Below are 10,689 nucleotides of genomic sequence, written 5' to 3'. Positions count from 1 at the left end.
CAATAAACTGTAAAGTTATCCCCTTAATCCAAGCAGGGGTACGAGCTATAATGTGTAACTGCATTTTAAAACACGTAAACATGCGCTAATATTCTTCAGGCATTTGGATAGAAACCTGAAAAATCCCTAAGGGCCCGTGGTAATAGCTGTAGTTTTTAGGTTACTACTACTACTACTACTACTAACAATAATAATAACAATAATAATAACAATAATAATAATAATAATAATTAAGTAAGGGGTTGATCGAGTATAGTGCACTTACAGACTGTGACCGCACGGTGGCGGTATTTACCTTCTCCGTGCTGGATTTGCTGGTGAAATAAAGAGGCTCCGCTGGCGTCCTTTACATCCTTTACGTCACAATCAACCGAAAGGGGGTCGGACGCCCCTGAGTGCGGAGGAGGAAGGTGAAAAATGTCGGACTGCTGCACGCTTCAGATCAAAAATCATTGGCTGAGCTGAGCTTTAAATCCTTAAATGATGTGAAATATCACACAGCTCCTACAATCTTCCTAATGCTTTGTAATTATTCCAGCCCAGCTTCTCCTGGGTGAAGTTACCAGAGGGCTTACTCTTAAAAAGCCCCCCACCCCAACACCCTGCTCCCTCCCCTCCTCCACTACTACCTTTCCTTGAAGCAGCATCCTAAAAAGAAAAGCACAGTATTGGTTCCATGTGTGAGATGAGAAACAGGAAACAAACTGTCGTTATGCAAATGTGGGCTTCAATGCAGGTGGATTTGCTCTGCAGGTGTGGAAACACCTGTGGATTTTATTTTTTTGCATGAGTAAAACCATCATTTCACCTCCTAATTAAAATGGGCAACATGGTAACAGGAAGAGCAGAATATCCTCACTTCCTGTTAACCTTATAGGTGGGAAGAGTCCCGCTAGTCTGTAAGTGATTAATCTGGACTGTTAGCTTGACTGTGAGCTCAACACAGACCAGGAGGACCAGGACACACAAAGCTGGTGCTGCAGTGGCCAGAACCAGCACTGGGCCCCAGGATTCTGACCCCTGCACTGGCTGCACCATCCACTGTTGATCTCTTAGCTCTTTAACATGTTTTTGTAATATAACTTTCATATTCGTGTAACATGTAGCAGGTTAGCACTTCCCACCCACTTTAAACAAAGCTCTCTTTCATTTTAATCCGGGCACATGGTAGCAAGTGGGTTCTTTAACAAATAACTGTAAACTAGATGTTTCTGCGGGACTGGGTAGATGTTAATTAGCATCCGAGTCTTAATTCCCATCATTAATTATCCTCAGAAGTGTCATGGTTCTGTTGCTGCGTAACCAGGTCATCGTTTGGACGCCACATTTAATTTTCCCTTCTCTCTGCCTTCTCAAAATGCAATTAAACGCAGATGCTAATCCAATCGCCCCCTGATTGTGTGTTTGGCCGTCCGCCCGCCAACCTGAAGCCTCGTTCCCCCGATGGCGACGAACACGCAGGTGACACCAGATCTGCTGCACCTCCCTGTAAACAAGGTACAAACAGGAGGCGACATCCCAACATGACAGCGCGACATCAGTGGGAACGGAGCACGAGGTGTATCGAACTGGATCGTTTAACGCAGTTGTGGTGATGATCACCATGGCGACGCAGCAGAACGCCTGCTTGGTGCCGTCTATTCTCGTCTCGTATCGGTTTATCTGCTCTCGCTTCTTCTGTCACTTCCTCCAACGTATCGATGCAGAAGCGCTTAAGTTCACCGCGTTTTACCGTCAGTGATCTTTGGGGTCATTTAAAACTTCATCCTTGCTCAAAATGTTACGGAACATTTCTCAAATCTGACACGATGGTGGTGGCTCCTAAGCTGCCATCGTTCCTGGGAGGAGGAGGAGAAACCATGTATGGACAGCATTCCTAGATGAAGCCATGTTTCAGAAGCTGCTCCTGACCTGCAGATCACATGCTGGTTTCCTGGGATGCTGGTTTCATCACAAGTGACCTTCAATGTGCACTTTGCAGCCAAGTGTGAAGCTGCTGAGATGATCAGCTCCTATAAAGCTGAGGCTGGGCTCCTTGGTCAGACACAGGTTAGGGTCAGGGGCCCATCTGCACTCAAGTACTTGACGTGTCTGATCCTGTTCTCCTGGGGGGGTGGGGGGTTGGGGGGGGCCTGGGCTGCCCCCGACCCCGACCCTGAACTCACCAGAGACCAGGAGCTGCTTTTGCTTCAGAAGGAGCTGCTGTGCACAGCTGACATTTCCACCAAGTGATGCTTGAGAGAAGTGTTGCCATGGAGACCCAGGGCTGTCTCCTTTCATTTATCTAGATATGAGAGACGTTATCACTCGCATCATTTGTGGATAAATAGGTGCGTTTGTCCAACGGACAGGTCCATGGTGGGGGGGGGTGTGTTAGACGTGAGCCAGCACCCACACACCAGCCCTCTGCTGATGCTGCAGCCACGAGCACCGTTGCCCTGCTCGACCTTAGCAACCATGAACCAGACAATCGTTAAAGGTCATCTTTGGGTTGTAACAGACGTTCAATGAATAAAGAATTGAATTCATAGAAATCTCAAACCATGAGCTACTGGCTCCTGTTAAAGAATAATTTTAATAATCAGCAGCTCAACCACTCAGATATTAAAAAGTCTTTAATCTGGTGCTTCTCCAAACAGACAAGTGTGAGGTCATTGTGGTGGACCTGCAGGGATCAGAGCAAACACATCTGAAGTCTTTGCTATCTCAGATCACCTGGTTCACCAGGTCTTTAACACTGGTCACCAGGTCTTTAACACTGGGTTATCAGGTCTTTAACACTGGGTTACCAGGTCTTTAACACTGGGTTACCAGGTCTTTAACACTGGGTTACCAGTGTTAAAGACCTGGTAAGAGCTGCTTAACGCCTGTTTGGCCGTCCTGGTTTCAGCGACTCCTTTGGTGGGCTCGTCCTCCAACTGCTCCGAAGAGGCTGCAGGTTATTCATTGTGCCATGAGCAGCACTCTGCTGCATCAGAGCTTTGTTAGCTGGCTCTCCCTGCTGGTTGGCATCGACTGGCTATGAATAGCTGCACATTCTGATAAGTGGTTTGAGACAAAACCTGAAAAATGATCTATTTTCTGTTCTAGGTCTGAACACCAGGACCTGGTTGTTACCATGGTGATGTGTGTATGCATTGTTTGAAAGTCCGTTTGGAAGCTCGATGAGCTGTGGACGATAGGTGTAATTTACTGGTGAGGGAACCTCAAACCCTCATTCAGGTTGAACTCAAGCTGCAGGTTTCGAAGGTGTTACGAGTGGCAGACACGAACAGAACCCCAAAAGGCAGAGACACACATGAAGCTTTAGCAGTAGCAATCTGCAGACAACTCCTCGGAGGCGAACCTCAGGAAACACGGTCAGGTCTGGCTGGGCGGCACAAACAGGCATCTGAGAAGCGTCAGGCACACGGGTACTGGGTGGAACTGGGTGATCTGCTTTGGGTCCAGAATAAATGAGCAAGGCACCCCGGCATGTTACTCAGGGCCGTACCTTTCCCAGTCGACTAGGTATTGAAGACCCCGACCTCTGCGTCGGACGTCCATCAGGCACCCCACTGTATAAGTGGGCTGATCGTCGCTGAGACCGGGGGAAGGCGGGGGTTCGGAAGGAGGGGACAGAGCTGGTGGGTACAGGCATCAGCTGAGAGACTTGGAAGGCTGAGTGATTTTCATGGATTCTGGTAAGGTCAAACGGATGGGTATAGAGCGGGTAGAGACCTTAGGGGATTTGGTGGCCGGTGGCATATTCCTGATGCCAGACCATCTGACCAGGTTGATAAGAGGGGGGTGGTTGGCGGTGGCAGTTGGCCGAGTGCTTGCTGGTGTTCAGGATGCGTTCCAGGGCTAACCTTGTTGCCCTCTAAACTTGTGGGGTGAATTGGGCGCCCTGTCAGAAATGATGTTGGAAGGAATGCCATGGAGTCAGAAAATCTGGTCTACCAGTAGGTTGGCAGTCTCTAGTGCAGTTGGAAGCTTGGGCAGAGCCAAGAAGTCTGCAGCCTTAGAAAAATGATCCACAACCATCCCAATAGCCATATTCCCCTTGGATGGCGGAAGGCCTGTGACAAAGTCCAGGGCAATGTGGGACCAGGGTCTTCCCAGGTAGGAGCTGTAGGAGTCCTGCTGGCGCCTGGTGCTGTGCCTTACCCATGTATCTGACCACACGGGTGGCCACAAATTCCCTTGTATCCTTCTCCAGAGTTAGCCACCAAAAGAAACGCTGTAGGAAGGTGATGGTTCGGTTGGCGCCAGGGTGACAGGCAAATTGGGAGTGCTGCAGTTGGGAGCGGACAGGGTCTGGGACAAACAGACGATCTTTCGGGCCAGTTCCTAGATCTGTATGCTGCCGCTGGGCCTCTCATTTCTTTCACCACTTCCCAGTTAACCACCCCATCACCTGCTCCTCTGGCAGAATGGTATCTGGGTTTGATGGACCATGGTCCAGTGGAAACTGGCGAGAGACGGGATCAGCCTTGCAGTTCCTGGAACCAGGACGGTAAGTTATAGTGAACTGGAACTGATAGAAAAACTGATTGACAGAACAGCGTGCAATCGTTCATTGGTTGCACTGTGCACGGGGTGTTGTATTCACTTTACTTAAAATTTGAACACTTGGGACATTCTAGTTGCCTGATAACAACAGGGAGAAATAATCCATATTAAACAAATACAGGGCTCCACTGATTACTAGCGTTAGCACGGCCTCACCGTCTGTTTCACCCGGTGTCTTTGTCTGTTCAGCGTGTGAAATGTTTAGTTGCTCCTCTGCCTCCCTTAGTGAAGGGAATAGGTGCAGAAAGTGTAGTTTATTTATGGCTATGGAGGCGAGACTTGGCGAGCTTGAGACGCGGTTCCGCAGCTTGGAGTTAGCTGGAGTTGCGTCAGGTAGCCAGGAGAAGCTAGCTGCTGCGGAGCCGCCTAGCGTAGCTACAGCTAGCGGTCCCCCGGCAGCAGCCGAGCAGCCAGGGCGGCTGGGTGACGGTTCGTAGGAAGCGTAGCCCTAAACAAAGGCCCACGGTGCCCCACCACCCGCTTCCCGTGGCTACCGCTTTTCCCCACTCGGCGACACACCCGCTGAGAAACCGACCCTGGTAATTGGCGACTCTGTTTAGCGCTACGTGAAGCCGACTCCAGCGACCATAGTTAAGAGCATTCCGGGGGCCAGAGCGGGCGACATAGAAGCAAATTTATGGCTGCTGGCGAGACGTAAACGTAAATTTGGTAAAGTTATTATTCACGTCGGAGCCAACGACACCCGGCTTCGTCAGTCTCCCCTCCTCTTCCCTCTCTACCCAGCCCCCCCATCAGCAGGAGGGTCCCCCTACATGAGCCTGGTCCTGCTCCAGGTTTCTTCCTGTTAAAGGGGAGTTTTTCCTGCCACTGTTGCTTGTCTGGGGTCAGGCCCTCCGATTCTGGAAAGGATCCTTGAAACAATTTTGATTGTATAAGACGCTATATAAATAAAGATTGATTTGATTTGAGCGCTCAACTGGCCTGAAGGGATTTCAGCCATTTAGTGGACTGAATGTAAGTGAGGTTTCTGGTCCGTCCAAACCACAAATGTTTGCTCAGCCCCTTACAACTCCTCCAATGACAACTTGACAGCCAGTAGCTCATGGTTCCCTACATTATCATTGGACTTTGCAGATGAGAACCTATGAGAGTAAAAGGCACATGGATGAGTCAATTGTCAGGAACAGATAACACAGCTCGAACATCAGAGGCGTCCGCCTCAAACTGCTTGCTAGGGTCAGGTTGGATGAGGACCAGTGCCATGGAGAATAGCTTCTTTAGCCTTTCAAAGTCAGTGTCTGCCTCAGGTGACCAGTTGAACCTCACATTAACAGAAGTGCGTTCCGTGAGAGGTGAGGCAATTTTACTATAACCCTGAACAAGAAGTTGTTTAAACCCAGAAAACGCTGCAACTCTCGGATTTGCTGGGATCGGCCACCCCACCACAGCTCTCATCCTCTCCGGGTCTGCCTTCATGCTACCACCCTGGTTAAAAAGGCCTGGGAAAGGGACACAATTAGCATGGAAATCACTTTTCAGCCTTGACAAATAACTTATTTTCCAAAAGTCTTGTCAAGATCTGCCGCACATGACCCAAGTGCTCCTCCAATGGACACTGACTCCTCTGTCAATGTACACAAACCGGCTGAGGATATAGGAAGACATCATTTACTAGAGCCTGAAACACGGCTGGGGCGTTGCCGAGTCCAAAGGGCATCACAAAGTACTAAAAATGGCCTAAAGGAGTACTAAATGCCATCTTCAATTCATGGCCCCTTCTGGATCTGGTACCAAGTGGTCGGCAAGTGAGATCCAGCTTGATAAAGAACTGGGCTGCCTCAAATGCAGAGGAAATAAGTGGTAGCGAGTATTTGTTTTTGATTGTGATGCTATTCAGGCCTCTATAATCGATGCATGGCCGCAGGGACGTATCTTTTCAACAACAAAAACAAGGCACTCACCTGCCTGGATTCTGTGGTGGCCTTCCTCTAACGTTGATCCCGCATGCCCCAGGTGCATTGGCTGCTCAGCAGCAACCGCAGCACTTTGAGGTGTGACGTGACCAACCTGGACGGCATCTCGCTCTCTGGCGGTTGTTCAGTGAGATAGGGTGAAGTCATGGTTGGGGGAGGGATGACTGAGGTACTACCAAAGATGGGGATGATCCGATCAGAAGCACATGGTAAATAGCAGTTCAGCCCAATTATGGGCGATTAAGATTCTCAAATACGAGTGGATTCACAGTGAGACGTGACTGGGAACTCAGGAGGAGAAACAAGTAAAACACCGAGCCTGGATCAGCAGTGCATTCATGTGTGTTTAGATCCTGATCTGGACCCTGACCATGGGCGGGCCTCCCAACGTCTTAGGACCTGGAGGGAATGTGTCACAAATGTGCAGGAAAGTGGGTCATTTCATATTCTTGCATCTGTGTACATCACATTTGCTCCACTGAGTTGCTCTTTTGTGTCGGTTTCATGTCCTAATGAAGCTTCATTTGGCTTCTGGTTTCTACTGGGCCTGATTATATTTGTGTGTACATGCAGGAGCCTCCTCTTCCTGCCCCCGCCGCTCCTCCTCCCCCGCTCTGGTTTGCAGGAGAGTGTGTGATCTGAATTTTAACATCATGGTCCGTCTACCAGCCACATTATTGGGATGCTGCTGCCCAGGAATTGGTTTTCCCTCGTCTCCATGCCCGTATGGGTTTTCTGCTGGCTCTCCTTGGTCATCTCTAAGCTAGCAGTTCAATCAGATGGTAGCACAAAGGTCAGCTGGCCAATAAAAATCTGCCTCTCATTGAAGATGCTAATTTTACAAAAAGGGACAAACTTATCTCTGCGATGCTCCTCAGTAAACGTGTCCTCCTCCTTTTCCTCCTCGTTATCAAAGCCACAAACCTCTGGATTGCTGATGAAGGATTCTCGCTCTCTAAAATCTGGAGCCATTATGAGTCTCACTGATTCTTTCTTTTTTTTAAAAAAAAAGAAATGCTGCTGAAATCTGTGGGACTGTTTAGCTTCTGGGTCACATGACCTGTTGACGCTGGCTTTTTCACCAGTTTAGGTCCGGTTCTGGTGTAAAATCAGCTCCGGTATTCGAAGCCATCTCACCTCATTCAGCATTGGGACTGTTTGGAGACAGAATTTGTCCAAGATCAACAGCAGCAGTTTAAACATCCCCCAACGTTGGCTGCTCATCTGTTTCTGTGTCCACTAGAAGAACGCTCAGAAATATTCCGAGAGCTTTTCTAGCAAAGCTTTCATCCAGGAACTCCATGTCTCTGCTTCCTTCATTGTTCTGACAGTTTGTCCAAGACCATCCTCACATGAGGAGTCTTAAGGGGCAGTTAGCATAAGATCAATTCGCTGTTCTTTTTTCTAGTCTTTGTGGTGTTTTATGTTGAATATCTTATGGTAATGCTGCATTGTGCAGCTTAAAGGAACTGAAAAGCTATGACAGGCTGCTGTTATCCTTTTTGGTTGACCTGTAATCTAAGCTAGGCTAGTTAGCTAGCCTTATGTCCATCAGAGGGTAGCGATCAGAGGCCCTGACAACACCATCATGTTTGGTGCTAAATGTGCAGCCTGTTTGGCGACCACCCGCTGAGGCTGATTTAGATGCATCTCAGTGGAGCTTTAGCTTCTCCATCATGTCCGGAGCAGCTATACACGGCCCAGAGAGCTTCACCGTGGCTGCACAGCCTCCCAGGCTGGACACACTCCCGACTTCCATCCACAACAATGGAGCTTTGTTGCCATGTCTTCACTGAGGTGGAAAAGGAAAGAGATGAATTTATTCTGCCGACAAGTTCCCCAAACTGTCGTATGTGTGCATTAACATTCATGACTGCCGGCTTTTAACGACTGATCCGAGTTGATAAAACATCATTGTCGACATTTTCTTTTTAGTTTCATTTTTTTGTTTTCAGGCATTTTTTCCCCCTCATGTTGTTAAATTTCTAAAATTGTGACCTGTGTGGTCCTGCCATCCTTTTAGGATCTTCCTTTGGATCAGAGGGGGTGTGAGAACATCTAGGAACCCAAAGATAGTCCATCACTCTGGCTTTTTCCAGGTTATTCTCAGATGGGTTGCTTCTCCCTTCGCTTCCCTGTCATCACAGCGCTCCAGTCAGTCTTCTTCACTTGGACGTCCACGTCTGCCATCTAAACTTCTGAGCTTTGGTTTTATCAAAAATGATTAATTTGGACCAAATGAGTCCATCAAATGAGTCCAGGAGTGAACCTGGAGCCTGAGAGGTGAGCGCAGCCTCGTGGCACTAAAACGTTCATGATGATCCTCCAGCTGTAAATGATGCTTCTGTTTCACACACGACCCACAGGGGTGTCAGAGGGTGCTGGGGGAGCTCCGACACGCTGTAATCAGAATTATTTCATGAGGAGCTGGAGCCACGGCACAGGCAGGCGACCCCGTGTGAGAGCTGTGGAACATCAGGGCCGAGGTCACTCCTCAGGCCCGCTGCTGAAGATGCCAGTCAGCTCAGCGAGGGTCCAGGAATCATCTGACATTTCCAGCAGCCAGGTTGGGGGGCGGGGATACACGTGTGTGTGTGTGTGGGGGGGGGGGATACACGTGTGTGTGGTGTGTGTGGGGGGGGGGAGATACACGTGTGTGTGTGTGTGTATGGGGGGGATACACGTGTGTGTGTGTGTGTGTGTGGGGGGGGGAGATACACGTGTGTGTGTGTGTGTATGGGGGGGATACACGTGTGTGTGTGGGGGGGGGGGGATACACGTGTGTGTTGTGTGTGGGGGGGGATACACGTGTGCGGGGGGGGGATACACGTGTGTGTGTGTGGGGGGGGGATACACGTGTGGGGGGGGGATACACGTGTGCGGGTGTGGTGTGTGTGTGGGGGGGGGGGGGGTCACCTTTCACACAAAGTAGCTCTGTTGACACCTGAAGAAAAGCTTGTATATTTACAGTCCTGGATCAAGGAGCTCCACACCTGTGGCCACTGGATATGTGCTGCAGGTCATTACAGACGGGAGCGCGTCATTACAGACGGGAGCGCGTCATTACAGACGGAGCGGGTCATTACAGACGGGAGCGGGTCATTATAGACGGGAGCGGGTCATTACAGACGGGAGCGGGTCATTACAGACGGGAGCGCGTCATTACAGACGGGAGCGCGTCATTACAGACGGGAGCGCGTCATTACAGACGGGAGCGGGTCATTACAGACGGGAGCGGGTCATTATAGACGGGAGCGGGTCATTACAGACGGGAGCGCGTCATTACAGACGGGAGCGCGTCATTACAGACGGGAGCGGGTCATTACAGACGGGAGCGGGTCATTATAGACGGGAGCGCGTCATTATAGACGGGAGCGGGTCATTACAGACGGGAGCGGGTCATTATAGACGGGAGCGCGTCATTATAGACGGGAGCGGGTCATTACAGACGGGAGCGGGTCATTACAGACGGGAGCGCGTCATTACAGACGGGAGCGCGTCATTACAGACGGGAGCGGGTCATTACAGACGGGAGCAGTTCTCAGTATTTGCTGAGTCAGGAGAAAAAGGTCCCATGATGGAAAAGAAGGACTTCATGCTGCAGACAAGCAGAGCCTGTGCTGATGTGAAGAAAGGTGACCAGTCGATCACCGATGGAAGAAACAGGCCAATAATCTTCAGCGAGGCCAGGCTGGCCTTTGTGTTTGGCCAGGGTTCCTATGGTAACCAGAACTGTGGGGTTTCCTAGAAGTCAGAACTTAGATCATCGGTTGTTCCAGCAGCATGCAGCCTGTGTTTTGAGGAGGCATCCAGCAGCCCTCATCCATCGTCGCTCTAATTTGGTAGCTACACGTGTGGCTTCCAGCTTCCTGGGAGCGGAACAAGGTCCAGTTTCCCACACAGCGGGAAAGGGAAACTTGGGGTCCAAACTATAAGGATATTACTCTTTTTAATTTTTCCACTTTTGTTATTCTTATTTCCAAAGTGCAGTGAGCAGGTAATAAACCTGAAATCAGGGTTTCACTCATGTGCACTATAAGCACAACTTTCCAGCATTTACATACACATTGCATCATATTCAAACATCAAACATCAAATATCAGCAGCAAATGGAATCTTGAAACACATTAATAACATTCAAAGTAGCAAATCCCAAGCATTTATGTCTGAAAGGCAAATGTGATATAGCCCAGCAGCCCCA

Source organism: Takifugu flavidus, chromosome 7, assembly GCF_003711565.1.
Source record: "Takifugu flavidus isolate HTHZ2018 chromosome 7, ASM371156v2, whole genome shotgun sequence".
Lineage (NCBI taxonomy): Eukaryota > Metazoa > Chordata > Actinopteri > Tetraodontiformes > Tetraodontidae > Takifugu > Takifugu flavidus.
The sequence above is the reverse complement of the archived record's forward strand: the minus strand, read 5'-3'. Positions refer to the sequence as shown.